Below are 16,261 nucleotides of genomic sequence, written 5' to 3'. Positions count from 1 at the left end.
TCTTGCCAACCAGACTTTGGACTCCAAATTCTACATGGGTAATATAAGTTATGCCACTGGCGAATGGGATCACTTGAGATGATCGAGTCTGTGGCTTCCAGGATCCCTTACATGACAGCTATTGGAAACCACGACAGGTACCTAATATATATATCATTTGCTTAGAGTTCTTAATTTACTATGATCGCCCAAGGATCATCCTGGCTCAGGATCCAAATACAACTCACTTCAACTTAATATAGTTAATATTAGTTACATCCTCTTTCTTTAATTTTGTCTCAGAGCAGAGCATTTAATTAAAAATTTGCAAGAGAACTTTTATGGTCTATGGTGTTATCATTGAGTGAGAGGCCATATTCACATTAAAATCTAGTACCATTTAAATGGTACTGTTACACCTTTGATCCTCACATATAAAACTTTACTTTAGAGTTCGACTCTTTGTACCCATCTGCAAAATCTAAAATCTGTTAACACCCCTGAAAGTGTTAAAGGGTTTCAAGAAATGGCATTTTCAGCATAAATACAGTATTTGAAAATTTTACTTGATTCAATGTTTTTTCAATAATTTTATAAATATATATAACTCAACATAAATTTATATTTAAATATCTGATTAAAGAAAAAATTAGAAATGCCCTTTTACTCAAAACCCTTTACTTTACTATTGTCACTGGAATAAAATATTTCTATAAATAAACATAATATTTTGTATGCTCCCATAAGAGTGACTGACTTTTATGCATTCCTATTCTCATCATTTGTAATATAATCAAACTTGGCTCAAAAACTTTAAAGCACATGTTTGGTCACTGAGATGTTGTTAAACCTCTATTGATTCAAAATAATCTCTAATATTTTAGAAATTTTTTTTAAAGAACACAGAGTTATATTATAAATATAAAATTCAGCTTAAATTTATATTTAAATAGTTGATTAAAGAGAAAATTAGAAGGCCCTTATGCTCAAAACCTTTTACTTTACTATTATCTCTGGAATGAGTGAGTGGCACAAAACAGTCTTCTTGATTCAAAACAATTTTGTATAATTTTAGAAAAAATTTTAAGAACACAGAGTGAGAAGGATGTAACCCAGTCTACTGATCTGCCTTACATTTCTGTCTGTAGCTCCGACTTGAGGATACATATGCACTTTTATTACTCAATCTAGATATCAGTATGGAAGCTCCTTTGGAATTTCAGTGTAGAATGCATCTTTGGTCACCAAATAAAGACTACTTTTCTCATACACTTCCTGGCCAACCAACCAAACAGAGCGAAGCTCTCCTTCACCAAGCTTTAAGGCGCAAAAACGCAGAAATGTGAGAGCGTTGAGGCTGATATCGTCATTAAACTTGTTCACAAGAAGGCATATATAATATTGTGCTCTGAATATTGTGCTCTCGGTTTCAGTAATGTGTTGAAAGTATCTCTGACAACCTTCTCCCGTTTCAAACACAAGATGGACAATGGCACTATCTCTATCTGTCACCGCCACTATCAGACAATACCTTGACTCTGAAAACTTTGTTACTATAAACGTAATTTTCAAGCCAGATCTCACGTTGCACACCATTTGAGAGACACAACGGATGATAAATTCTTGTATTTCAACAGAGGCACTTCTCTGCATGATGATGACAAAAGGCCACATAAACTGACTCTGGAAGTTGTAATTTGCAAGCTCGTCACGATCCGCTAACTGCCAGAGAGAGTCCATGGTATACATAGCAACTGAGAAATTGCTTGAACACCCGACAGTAACAAAATAGTCAGACAATGTATTCCACATCCTCCTCCAGACCAGCCTGATCGAAGTGCCTATACAACAAGCGAGTGAATACGTCACAATCAAATCACTTATGAGATTTCCAAAAATTTGGTGAGACTGAACACTTGTGGATCAGTAGGAGATCGCAGTTCATCCATGGACACTTTGCACAATGCTTTTACAAAGTCCACATTTCCTTCACTACTTAAGGCTTGACTTCGAGTAAAAATTTTGTTAGCTTCGTTCGAATCAATTTGACCGAGCAAAATGAGATTTGAAAAGAGATTACTCATTTGCTCTGCAGTGACTGCACCAGGTACTGGGCTCTGCCTGCCACCAGTACTGTCATATGGTCCTCAACGTGCAGCTAGAGCAGCAAACACAATCTTCCTTTTCTTTTTGGAGCAGTTGATAGCTTAGTCTTTTCTAGATCGTTTGAAAAGAAAGTAGCATCATGAAGAGCCGCCAATGAGATAAAGATGATCAATCGTGAAACGCATGTAAGTACATGCTCCCATGCGTGCTGCAAATAATTTCCTTATTCATTTGCAATATTTGGTCAGGGTAAGCACCATATGTCATCACACTAAATTTACCTTGATAGCATTCACGTTTTTCTGCTTGACATCCACAGGAGAATGTAGCGATGTAAACTTTGCAAGAGAAGTCACAAAAGCATCCCGCTGTATTTGCATGCACATCACTGCAGTGATATGTGTCGCATGCCTGAACCCTTCCAGGCGCGGTGAAGTCACAACCTCGTCGCAACCCTTGTGGGACACTAGGCCCCGCAAGCATGGGTCCCCATGAAACTTGGCTTAACAATTTCCACGTCTGTCGCAGCATAGTATGCAGATCTAGTAGAAAATGAAGGCAATGCTATCAAAACAATAAGGAAACTATGAAGCTTACTCTGGTTTCGCAGCTTTTCTTTGAGTTGATCTTGCATATAACAAATCGCGTCTTCACTGGACCTAAACAGCTTCTCTTCTTTAGGCTTTTGGATAACTATGTTCATGATGTTGTCAATCCCAGCAGGAAATTATTGTCCTCCCCAGCTGGGTTTTGTGACCGGAATAACATTATCCACTTTCATTTTACTTTCTTTGTTCACTATACGGTCATATAATCCTCCCATAAACTCTTCAGGAAGATCCTTTCCATCATCAATGTCTCAGCTTTAGACATCTGTAATAGCCCAAACTCCTCTTTTTCACCCAGATAATCCCCGATCAGGCCTTTGTGAGACCTATGGTACTCAGGAGGAACTTGACAACCTTTTCAGGAATTTTCTCCACTTTCTTGGCTTTTACAATGAAATCAATACCCTTGCAAGCTTCTGGTTGAATAGTTTGATTCCTTCCTGCAGAGTGTAAAAAGCTCATTCCTTGCAATGCCTTGTGAAGAAAGCATCTGCTAGCTTGCTTGGCGAGGCAATCCGTGAGCGATAAAAGTCCCCACAAAATTTGTGTCCAACGACCTCTTTTATGTGCAAATTCCGAGCTGCTGAATTGATGGATAGTGCCAGCGCAGAAGTGAGTAAAGGCTGTAAAACATACAAGCACCTCCAAAAGCTCATTCATGGGCTCAGAAATAACAACTATTATTTTTCCACTTTACCGTGAATTTTGTCATGAGTTTAAGTTTTGCTGAGATTACGCATGTGTGCCAGCAAATATTTGCACATAATCTGCCATGGATGAAGCCCCCACTATCTACTACTATAAGGAGCAAATGCCGAACTTTGTGGGCCGCCAGATCCAGCCAATCGCAGCCGTCCGATGGGGGGGGTAACTGTAAAGGGGTTATTTCTTTAACCACGTGTTAGAGAATAATCGCGCTGATGTTTGCTCCCGGCGAATGGGAGGCGGCCAAACCGTGTGTTGCAAGAGAGGAAGGCCCGGCGACGTGTGCCACATGACTGTCGTGGCCTGTCAAGTGAATTGGTTTTGTTTTGTATGTTTTTCTAGGGTTTATGAGATGGCGAGAGAGCCCTGCCGCTGCTGCCGATTTGCGATCCAAATCGGAGGCGCTGTGTCAACGCTGGTGTCTTTGCTCCTGAGAAGTGTCTTTGCTCCTGAGAACCCCATCGCAAGTTGTTATTTGTCATTCTTCTTTCATAACTTTGGTATTCTCATACACGATGTATCTCCACTTTTGGCTCTTCATGAGGAGTTCCATTAAATCAAGGTATTTGTGGTGCGTAGAATTTGTATGATCTTCACTCTTACTCCACTGTCAGGAAATGGGACAAGGCGATTTAAGCTCTTAAACGCTTTGAAGCACATTCACTCGGCACAGCCTTGCTCACCTGGACATGAAGCCTGACAACATCTACATCTGCAATCGCATCTACAAGATTCGCTCCGAGACCGTGCTGCCGAGGTAGAGGCTGCGGAGGCTGTGACAACTGCAAAGTTACTACTGCTCGACGAGCAAGACAGGAAGCTAAACAGCACCGCTTCCACGACCAACCTCAATGGAGTTCACGTTAGCTTGGACTCCCCCGAGGTTCCTGGAACTCTACGAATCATGGAGCATAACAACAGTGGCGGTAGCAGTAGCGGCAGCCATGGGAATGGGATGAATGAAGCCGTGCTAACACTGGAAGGTTGGATTTTTTTTGTTTGGATCTTCTCTGGCACTAAGTTTTCAAAATGATAGGGCAGATAATGATAGGTCCAGTCAAGCAATCCCTTCGGATTCGTCATGGACGTGCTGGAGGGCGAAGGTGGCGATGAGAGTGAAGCTCTTCATCCACTTCCCGATGATGCTTATGTCACAGTCATATGATAGAACTTGATTACTCACTTTGGAAACTTCTAGCAGCACTGATGGGAATGGACACAACCTTCCCGAGAGTCCATTCGCCAGCCCGCATCACAGCGAGAGCTCTTCCAACTCGCGCATACCGGAAGAACACCATGATCAACCTCCATCTCTGTCAATCAAAGAGAAGATGATGGGGCTGGATCTCAATGAAGTTTTCAACCTCGCACCGCCACACAACAACATCATTTGCTGCATCTGTCTCAGTAAGCCCCACTCTCGCAAATTGTTGTAACAATCCAAGCTTACTTCGTTTCTTCCTGTTCTTTGTCCAGAGCACTGTGTAGAGCCACCCAAACTGGACCGCAGCCATACCTTTTGAGTGCAGTGTATCCTGAAGGTAAAAATCTCTCTTTTCTCTCTCGGCTTTGAACTTTGCTCATCGTTCTCTTCATTTTCTCCAGGTTATCAAAGGATCAAAGGATGAATGTCCAATCTGCCGACAACACATAGACAGCCAAGTATACAAAATCTTACAAAACAGGGATTTACAGTCCTGGCTCTCCCTGATAGCACTAAGTCACAGAATCCCGACAAAACAGCGAAAAGAATAAAATTTACCAACACCACAACACAGCAAAACAATGGGAGGCGGCCAAACTAGCGACACGTGTTGCATGCAAAGTGTTGATGATGACTGCACCTGTCGTCTCTCCTGTCAAGCGAAAATGCCAGTGACATGGCAAAAATTAAGCAAGGCTTTGGGCCAACGGCTGTGATTAACCCAAACTTGATCAATTGCTTCATTCAAGATCTCTCTCTCCGATGGCAGCGGCAGCTAGCGATTTTAATGTGGGGTCCCAAGACCATGTAGATTACAATTACCAGCCATTGCCAGATGATGTTTCTTTGCAGCAGCACCCAGTTCTAGGTGATTTAGAGATGCGTGGAGAGAGTAGTGAACTAGGTTTGTGTTTATCTTGATAAGGCAAAATTTAATCACTTTTCTTTCTAGGATCTGAGCGCCTTACACATCTTAGTGCTTCAGGTACTTTGTCTATTCCAATACAATGCTTTACAGCTTGAGGAATAGATGTACAAGAAGGCTTCAAACAGCCGTTACATTTTTAAAGTTCCTTTGCTATTTTAGCAGGTATTGGCACTTGGCATTTTTGCTTTTTAAACCTTATTTATGGCCAGATCCAAGCGTTCAGACACAGACTTCCAGCCAAGTGCCCCGTGCGATTGTAGGAGGTACTGCTCAATTTTAGAATGTTTTTTTTTTAGTTATGGGTTAATAATGGGAGTTTTTAGCTAAACAGAAGTTATATAGCATTCTAGACCCTGACGTATGGAATCTAATTGCTTCCTCTGAGGAAACACAATATGCATGTGTTCATATTGCAGATCTACAACTTCATTCAAGTGGTGGGCCACTTCTTATATATGTATTATCTCGATACGGTAGTTATGATTTCCAACATGAGGTCCACTCAACAAAAATGGCATCAACATCAAGGTTCTTTAACATCGATTTCACTGACAGCTACAGCATGCACCTTGCAACAGCTTCAATGGCAGCCAACACTACTGATAAATATAGCCACCTTTTCAAGCCAGCTCACTAGTTGTGTATTCAGCACTACAAGGTTAGAGCTAAGAATCCGAAACATCATTTGGGGCTCCATTGTCTCTCGGTAGATATTTCTACGGCCACACATGTTCAAGCATGGCCAGAGAAGGCTCCTCTAGTGCTTGACTTTGTCAGGCCATCAGACATTGTTCCACTAAATCAGTTTGCAGGGGATGCTTCTGCTTATACTTCTGCAACAGTTGCTGTGGCAATCATCAGTGTGGATCAAATGCCTAACACTATAAACATCATATTCATTGCTGATGATCTTGAAGCTGAAAACACCTATAAGGTATTTGTAATATTCTGATTGAATTTTTTGGGTGAACTTCAAAAACAGGTGCATGTGCTGGGTGATATGGACCATGTCTATCATGAGCTCAAATTGTCATGGTTTGCTGGGGACATGCCAAGTTGTATTTTCTACAATCTCCGAGGAACTAAAGATAAAAATGTGTTCAAGATTGCACCCTCGACTATTGTCTTGAAAATTCCTGATGATACGCCTTGGGACCACATACAGAAACAGCTGCACTCTGTTTCATTCATATATGGAAAAAACTTCTTTGGGGTATGTCTTTCTTGATCTTTACCAGTGGTTCGTGATGCATGTTTTATCAATAGGTGCATGGCCACTTTATCCCTGAAAATCCTTGAGCGATCTCTGTTTGTTATGGCTGCCATGTTTGCAAAAAGTTCAGGGTCGAGAAACAAACACGAGATATTAGTTGGTGTCACCATTGCAAGAATGAACAACCATTTTTTCAAACTTTGTGGGTCCACGGAAAATTCTATCCAAATAATGGCCACCCCCAAGACGTTTGCATGGAGGACACTTATATAGACCAAGCATATGGTCTTACTCCTTGCTAGTTTCTAAGAATGTTCACTTCTGCATGGATGCCTGGGGCAATCAAGCTTTTGGAGTTAAAGAAGCCACCAACAGGCCACTTCTTATTCTCGACTGGTGCCGATGAGAGCTCACTAAAAGTTATTGCATTCAAGGCTGATTAAAGTACTGTACACTTTCATTTCTTGTTCCACAGTGTGCTTTTCTTTTCTGTTTGTACATATAAAGCGATAGCAGGGACACCGGCCGTTGGATCCCAGGCCCGGGCCAGGGTCGGTAGCCATGGTTGCGCTAGAAATTTTTCTGATGTCTGCTCTTGGCCAATGGGAGGCAGCCAAGCTGCGTGGGGTGGGAGAAGAAGGCACAGCAACACATGTCACATGCAAGTGTCTTTCCTACCATCATCCAAACTTTTTTTGTTGAGATCTTTTAAATTTTCCTGCACAAATCGGCCCATCGCTCCTGATGTGGAGTGCCACTGCTTTAGGGAAAGGGCAAGAGAGGGATGCGGTCGAGTAAATGCCCAGTGAAGCTGTGGCTCCCGGATCTCCCAGAGATCTCCCGCTCAATCGCCACAGCAATCCCCACAGGAACAGGCACCAGTAGCAGATCCAGAGCTACAGTCTCGCCACCGTCACTCCTGGCATGGAGGATCTCTAGCTCTAGAGGAGAGCGAGTAAATGGCCAGTGAAGCTGCGGCTCCCAGTCCCCACGGGAACAGGTGCCAGCAGCAGATCTGGACCAGCGGGCTCTAGATCCAACAGGTCCAGTGGTCCACCCAGTGGCAGCAGCGGTGCCTCCATCAGCGACGACAGAGGTGTTGAGAAGAATGCCATGGAGGACGTTTTCTCTCTTTGTTATGGAGGGATGGACTAGGGGGATGGTGCAATGACACTCGGTGGTTTTCAGCCTCCAAAAGACATGGTTTTTACATTGTCTGATCCCCATTGCAAGTGTCCTTTCATTCTTTCTGACTTTGTTAGAGTTGAAAGCTACAAACTACAGTAGCAAAGCATTAGTTTTCCTATCATCCCAGTTTTTTTCTTCTCCACAACAATGACGAATAGACTATGTCTGAGTGGTGGTGGTGGCGATGGTGGGGGTGGTGGTGGCACTCTCGCCACCACTCCTATTAAGTCTGCTAAAGAGGCCAGCGCTGAGAAACCCGTCCTGGGAGGAGCCTTGCGACGCTGATCTCGCGAACTTGGAGAACAATCCTGTGCTGTTCTCCACGGAGGAGCTGCTGTTAGTGCTGAGGTTGTCGAAGTTGGAGGCGCTGGTGTCGAGCTCTGTTTTTTTTTGCAGTCTTTATTACATCTTTATTTATTATTATTATTATTTATTATTCGTGTTGGTGGTAGCCCGTTGTACTTAAAAGCCCGAAGTTTTTGATGGCAAGTATGGCACCATTTTGGACAGCAGAATGACATATGCGTACTTCCCTGGAGCTGCGTTTCAGGCTTTTAAAAGTGGTTGCCGCTGATGTTGGTGTTGCTATAGCCAGACAGCGGCCTAGAAGGCCTGTGCTTGTACTTGATCGGAATCTGACATGTGTCACCAGTGGTGTCCTGCTCCCGTGCCCGTTCTTCTTAGCTCGCCCTGGATGCCCTGCTGCAATTGAGCTAACTCTTGCTTGCCGGATCAGTGGCAATCACAGCAATTGAGCTTCTTCCTGCAGAGGTCTGTGTTCACCGTCAGCCTGGCAGCCGCTAATTTGGCCCCAACCCCAACAATCTGGATTTTTGTGTGCTGTGAAAATTTGAGACATCTTCATTTGGGTTTGTGGATGCTATCCAGTGGCAGAGCTGAAGCCAGAGCCAGCCTTCACAGCCAGAACCATCAGAGAGTTTGTAGTCCCTGTCCTTTTGCGAGAGAGAACAAGCCCAAGGTGAGTTCTCTAACTTGCAAACCCCACCCACCTCTCACAGCTGCTCACCACGCCCTGGAAAAGGTGTGCCAGTCCTGTGTCTCTCATTGTATAGTCTTGGTTTTTTTAAAAAAAAAAAATTTCTAGTGTAAGAACGCGAGTTCTGGCTTTTACTTAGAATCTCTGAAAATTTTAAGATAAGTGCTTTGACACTAGATAGGTTATTTCATCTCATTTATCATCCCTAGCAAATATGCTTCGGCTTTGCAAAGTATTAAGAGGCATACGTCACCATTTGCCTCCAACTATTGACACTAGCACATATAATCATATTCACAGCAACCTTGCATATGCTAATGAAGAAACTAATCTAGATCTTGAACATGCTAATGCAAAAATTACTTCAAATCTTGACAATGCTAATACAAACATAGCATATGCTGATGAAGGTCATACAAATATAAACCTTGAAAATGCTAATGACACTAATACAAATTCATGGAATCATCACAGTTATACTATCTATAAGTTAGCACATCATGACCATACAATCATATGTTTAATATTGGAAATATGTCATCCGTATGTGTCTTTTGTGGTTCATTACATTTTGAAAATGAAGATCAATGTGCTGCTAGAATGGAAAGGTTTCCCTTCCCCAACTTTCATCTTTACCTCTTATATTGCGTATGCTTTTTAATGAAAATAGAAACTCCAATTTTAAAATTAACATAAGAAATTTCAACAGTGCTTTGGCTTTTGCATCATGGGTGCTAATATTGATAATTTAAGTTGCAAAGGCCCATATTGCCTTAGAATATATGGTCAAATTTATCACAAAATTGCTTCAGCATATCCTGCTGCGTGCCACCACCATATGGACAACTTTACATGCTTGACGCATTTGAGGCTACAAATATTAGAAAGCAAAACCCATTCAACACAAATTGTGATTCTAATTTATTATTACAATTAGATAACTTGCTAAGAACAATAAACCCGTATGCACAAGCTTTTCAAATGATGTATAATCTTGAATCACAAGAACAACATCACTCAATTTGCAATGGAACTCCAAAACGTGGAGTTTACATGATTGTTAGATGTGAAAGTACTAATCTACATTGTTATAATTTGCCACAAACTAATGATGTTGCTATTGTTTTCGTTATTGATGAGGGTGAGCCATCTCTTGACACAGAAATATGCATACATCCATATAACTCACAACCAACAAAAATCTCTATTCTTAATGAAAATTGTGATCCTATGGTTTATCCTTTACTTTTACCATTTGGTGATAAAGGTTGGCATGAAAAAATTTATCACAATGAGTCACATGTAACAACTCCAGTACTATGCATATCGATTATCTCAACGAGATAACATTGGCAACTCTTTCCTTTATGATCAATTACTACATGCTGGGAAACTTACTCAACAATTTATAGTTGATGCTTATGTAAAGGTTGAATCTAACAACCTTAATTTTTTTTGCACTCATCAAAAACACTTAAAAGTGGATTACTACACAGGTCTTATAGATTATGTTAGCAACAGAGCTGCTACTAATAATGGTGAACCTGGAAAAATTGTAATTTTGCCTTCTATATTTCCTGGTAGCCCATGAGCAATACAACAACATTATTAAGATGCTATTGCTATTGTCACACATTTTGAAAAACCTGACTTATTTATTACATTTACATGCAACCCAAAGTAGCCTGAAATTGTGCAAAGCTTACAGCTGAATGAATCACATGAGGATTGACCTGATCTTATTTCAAGAGTTTTTAACTTAAAGCTTAAAGAATTCCTACATGACATAAGTATCAAAGGAATTTTTGGGAAGTGCATCACATATGTTTATGTTATTGAATTCCAAAAAAGAGGTTTGCCTCATTGTCATTTCTTAGCAATCTTATCAAACGAAGATAAGATAAGAAATCGAGACTCAGTTGATGAATTTGTCACTACACAGTTGCCACACCCACTACTAGAACCAAAATTGCATAACATAATTATAAATCATATGATACATGGTCCATGTGGTAATTTAAATCCTAAAAGCCCTTGCATGGAAATATAAACGACTAAATTTTTCCATTTTACTTTAGTCACTTAACCGCACCTCCAACCACTTGGAGGAGTCTCATTCACAACCTCTATAAATCCCATTTAGGATTTTCGGTTTGCTAACCCCGAGAATGGCATCCATGCCACTCAAGCTTTGCACTTGGTCCAAGTGCTCCACGTGTCCGATCCCATGATCGACACCCCAAGGTACCACCAACATATGAGCCTGTTACACTAGGCCACACTCATTCATCTTGGTCACATCGGTGGTCTAACACCACCTACATTGGAATCTCGTCTCTCCAAGACTGGGCCATTCACCAATGAGTGATCATCCCAAATCCACTCCTTAGCATCCTTAGGATGCCCGCAAACATGGGGAATAGCCTTCCACAATATCTCCATTCCAGTCTCCACTAAGTCCCTTTCTGTCCTTGGCCATTCGCCAACACTGCCACTGGATCAAGGCCCACGGGCCCGACCACTAAGTCCCACTATCCTCTAGGACATCCTCACTGTGTGACTGTGTCCTTGGTCACCACACCTGAGGGCTACTCCTCTTCCTTTCCACAGCCTGGGGCTTTAGGGCAACATTTCGGAACACTATGGCCTTATGCGAGCCTCATGGGTACTCTCCCCACCTTCCGCCTTTGAATGCTCTAGCCATGGGCTTAGAGCAAGGTTCTGTTAAGCCACACCAAGTATCCAAGTAGATAGTGCCACCCACACTTGGACTGGGAGCATCGGCTAGTCGATCTCCCAGGGGAACTAGAGCCGGCTCTTGAACACTTCACCAAGCTACCCCGCTTGTTGGTTCGTGTTCACTCTAGTCTTGGACTTCCCAGTGGGCAGCTCATCACCTAACACTGGGTACAGCCTTCTTGGGCCAAACTGGCCTTTCCTGGCCCAAATTGGCTCCACTATAGTCCTCCCCCTGCTATACTTTTGGAGCTCACCAAACCCCCCAGGGTCTGGGAGACGAATGCTTTGAGCTTTCACCCTCTCAGACTCAAATTTGGACTCGGACTTGGACTCGGACTCGGACTCGGACTTGGGCTCGGGCTCGATCTCGGCCTCGGCCTCGGTCTCGGCCTCGGTCTTGATTTCGGTCCCGGTCCCGGTCTCGGTCTTGATTTCGGTCCCAATCCCGGTCTCGGTCCCGGTCTCAGTCTAGACCTCGGACTCCATCTCGGATTCCATCTCGGGTCCATCTCGGACTCCGTCTCAGTCCATCTCGGACTCCATCTTAGATTCCATCTCGGACTCCGTCTCGGTCCATCTCGGACTCCGTCTCGGTCCATCTCGGACTCCATCTTGCGTCCATCTCAGACTCCATCTTGGGTCCATCTCGGACTCCATCTTGCGTCCATCTCAGACTCCATCTTGGGTCCATCTCGGACTCTGTCTCGGTCCATCTCGGACTCCATCTTGCGTCCATCTCAGACTCCATCTTGGGTCCATCTCGGACTCCATCTCGGTCCATCTCGGACTCCATCTTGGACTCCATCTCGGTCCATCTTGGGTCCATCTCGTACTCCATCTCAGACTCCGTCTCGGATTCCATCTCGGGTCCATCTCAAACTCCATCTTGGACTCTGCCACGTGTCATATGTTGGTCCTCTTGTGTCCCTTTTCTAGAGACTCCCTTATTACATCGTGCTTGTTCCTTGAGCACTTCGTTGGGAGTTCCACTCCCACTCTTGACCTTTCAAGTCGGAGCTTTTAGTCCAAACATGTTACGCTCATTTGGTTTTCACTTCAGCCACTATCACATGGCACCCTTTCGGCTCCACTTTGGGGCCTAGGGATTTTGTGTCTCACAACTCCACCACCCATAGATGAAGTTCGATGTCCTCATCAAATTATACTATTTTATAAAGTAATACCATCATGTATTACACTTTCCATTCTTGGCACCTTACCAATATTCATCAATGGTTTGATACCGAAGCCTCACCATGCCTTACCCAACCTTTAAGGAGGATAGTCTCTCCAACTTAGAGACTGATTGGACCACTTGTGGTGGTTCTTTCCTTTTATTGGTTTAGTTCTTGCTAAACCTGTTAGAGACATTGTCTATATCTCAATCCTGCTACTTCTCGAGTAATCTCAGTTTCCATCGACATAACCTTTGCACTTTGGAATATTTACTTTTGACTTCTTGAAGTCAATTTCCTAGGTGTCTCTGACACCTTGCATTGCACATATTGTGCAAGTGCACTTCCCTATCCTAGGAATTTCTCTACTTGAGGGCACCATCATCCTCTCTTCTATTTCATGCCTCTTTGGGCACTAAGTTCCAATTATCATAATTTGTGCTAAAGTTGTTCACGGGTCTATCATTTAGCTACTTTTCTGCTCCCTCCCTTGGAGCTTTCACTTTGCCAACTTGGAGCAATTGAGAATCCATCCTTTGAAGAACACTTCCTTTCTCACAACCCGTTAGCATCAAACACATTAGTGTTCCATGCCTAACTTTGCCATTTGGATTGTTTCCCATGATTCCCACAGCTCTTTTCTTAGCCACTAGTCTTTTGCTCCTATCCTTGATTGTTGCACTCAGCAACATAGAATCGCTACCTCCATTCTCGAGGTATCTTTTCAGTTCCATAGCAACCACTTTGCTTTGCCAAGTCCAGAGGGTGTTCACCCTTAGTACGTCTCTTTAACATTTTCTGCTATGGGCTCTATCCACGGCCCAACTTTGAGACCCTCCCATGGATCTCTTATAAAGACTACTTTCCTTGGACTTACCATGCCATCGCATTGACATAACTCATTTCCCTTAGGTGTTTTTCCCACTTGGTCACCTTGACGAAGCCCAACCATCATCAATAGTTCAAATTAACATTTTGAACTAGGAATCTTATTCCTTAACTTCACAAGGACCTTGTCCTTGCTTAGCCATAAGACCACCTAGTGATCTAACCTTGGCACCTTACCGGGTTTGCCAATAGGTACTAGGCCTTCTAGACCCTTTTAAATTGTTGACTATGACCCCGAGGGCATCCCCCACACTTGGCGGTGCGCCCAAGCCAGCCCTTTCGGCCAAGGATCCATAGCAACTGAGACTGGGTGTCCCCATCTCATTCACCACGTCCTTGATGCCTTTTGCACCAAAGTATTCAAGTTAGATATGCCGAGCTTTCACTCTAAGCAATCTAACCGTGCATCACGACTCCGGAGCATCCCCCGCTTGGCGGTGTGCCCAAGCTAGTCTCCTCACTAAGAGTCCATGACCACCGAAATACGAGTGTCCTCATATTCTAAACCAGCCCTAGTGATTTGGGACTCGAACCCAAACACTAGAGGGTTGGGACTCGAACCCAACCTCTGTATATGCATCTACAGATGACATCACACTAGATGCCTGGCGTGACTCCCCATGCTGGTGCACCAACATGTACTTAAGGTGTGCTATAGATCACAGCTTAGGAACCTAGTTCCTCCGCACTGCCAAGTCCTTGTAAGCGACTAAATTTTCCATTTTACTTTAGTCACTTAACCACACCTCTGACCACTTGGAGGAGTCTCATTCACAACCTCCTTAAGTCCAATTTAGGACTTGGGACTTGCTAGTCCCGAGAATGGCATCCATGCCACTCAACCTTTGCACTTGGTCCAAGTGCTCCACGTGTCCAGTCCCAAGACCGACACCCAAAGGTACCACTGATATATCAGCCTGTTATGCTAAGGCCATGCCCATTCACCTTTGCCGCACTGGTGGTCCAATACCACTTGCATCACAATCCCGTCTCTCCAAGACTAGGCCGTCCGTCCACGAGTGGTCATCCCAAATCCACTCCTTAGCATCCTTAGGATGCCCACAGACATGGAGAATAGCCTTCCCCAACATCCCTTTGTCAGTTCCTGCCAAGTCCCTTTTTCGTCTAGGGCCATATTCACCAACACTGCCACTAGATAAGGGCTTGCAGGCCTGGCCACTAAGTCCCATTGTCCTCTGGGACTTCCTCACCATATGACTGTATCCGTAGTCACTACACTAGAGGATTGCTCCTCCTCCTTTCCCCCATTTAGGACTTCGGGACAACATTTCAGAACACCGTGGCCCTACATGAGCCCCGTGGGTACTCTCCCCACCTTCTGCCTTTGGGTGCTTTAGCCATGGGCTTAGAGCAAGGTTTTGTTGAGCCACACCAGGTATCCAAGTAGGTAGTGCCACCCACACTTGGACTGGGAGCATTGTCCAGTCGATCTCCTAGGGGAACTAGAGCCGGCTCTTGAACACTTCACCAAGCTACCCCGCTTGTCGGTCCGTGTTTACTCTAGTCTTGGACTTCCTAGTGAGCACCTCATCACCCAACATTAGGTCTGGCCTTCTTGGGCCAAATTGGCCTTTCCTGGCCAAACTGGCTCCACTGCAGTCCTCCCCCTACTATACTTTTGGAGCTCACCAAACCCCCCAGGGTTTGGGAGATGAACGCTTTGGGCTTTCACCCTCTCAAACTCAAACTCGGACATGGACTCAGACTTGGACTCGGGCTCGGGCTCGGTCTCGGCCTCTGCCTCGGTCTCGACCTCGGCCTTGGTCTCGGCCTCAGTCCCGGTCTCAGTCTTGGTCTCGGTCTCGGTCTCGGTCCCGGTCTCGCTGTCGACCTCGGACTCCATCTTGGGTCCTTCTCAGACTCCATCTCGGACTCTGTCTTTGTCCATCTCAGACTCCATCTCGGGTCCATCTCGGACTCTATCTCGGTCTATCTCGGACTCCATCTCGGGTCCATCTCGGACTCCATCTCGGTCCATCTCGAACTCCATCTCTTGTCCATCTCGAACTTCATCTCAGACTCCATCTCGGGTCCATCTCGGACTCCATCTTGGACTCTGTCTTGGTCCATCTCGGGTCCATCTCGAACTCCATCTCGGACTCCGTCTCGGTCCATCTCGGACTCCCTCTTGGGTCCATCTCGGACTCCATCTCAGACTCCATCTCGGACTCCGTCTCGGACTCTGTCTCGGTCCATCTCGGACACCATCTTGGACTCCAACTCGGGTCCATCTCGAACTCCATCTCAGACACTTCCACGTGTCATGTGTTGGTCCTTTCGGGTCCCTTTTTGGAGCTCGCTTATTGCTCGCTTCATGCTTGTTCCTCGAGCACTTTGTTGGGAGTTCCACTCCCGCTCTCAACCTTTCAAGTCGGAGCTTTCAATCCAAACGTGTTACGCTCGTTTGGCTTTCACTTCGGCCACTACCACGTGATGCCTTTTGGCTCCACTTTGGGGCTTAGGGATTTTGTGTCTCACAACTCCATCACCCATAGTCGAAGTTCGATGTC

The 16,261-nt window shown here is 44.3% G+C and overlaps 1 pseudogene; it reads right to left on the bottom strand.

Moving 5' to 3' along the window:
• Window positions 1-1,173: 1,173 nt before the first annotated feature.
• LOC9646392 lies at window positions 1,174-3,353 on the bottom strand (annotated as a pseudogene).
• Window positions 3,354-16,261: the final 12,908 nt, after the last annotated feature.

This window comes from Selaginella moellendorffii, unplaced genomic scaffold (assembly GCF_000143415.4).
Source record: "Selaginella moellendorffii unplaced genomic scaffold, v1.0 SELMOscaffold_13, whole genome shotgun sequence".
NCBI lineage: Eukaryota > Viridiplantae > Streptophyta > Lycopodiopsida > Selaginellales > Selaginellaceae > Selaginella > Selaginella moellendorffii.
The sequence above is the reverse complement of the archived record's forward strand: the minus strand, read 5'-3'. Positions and strand labels throughout refer to the sequence as shown.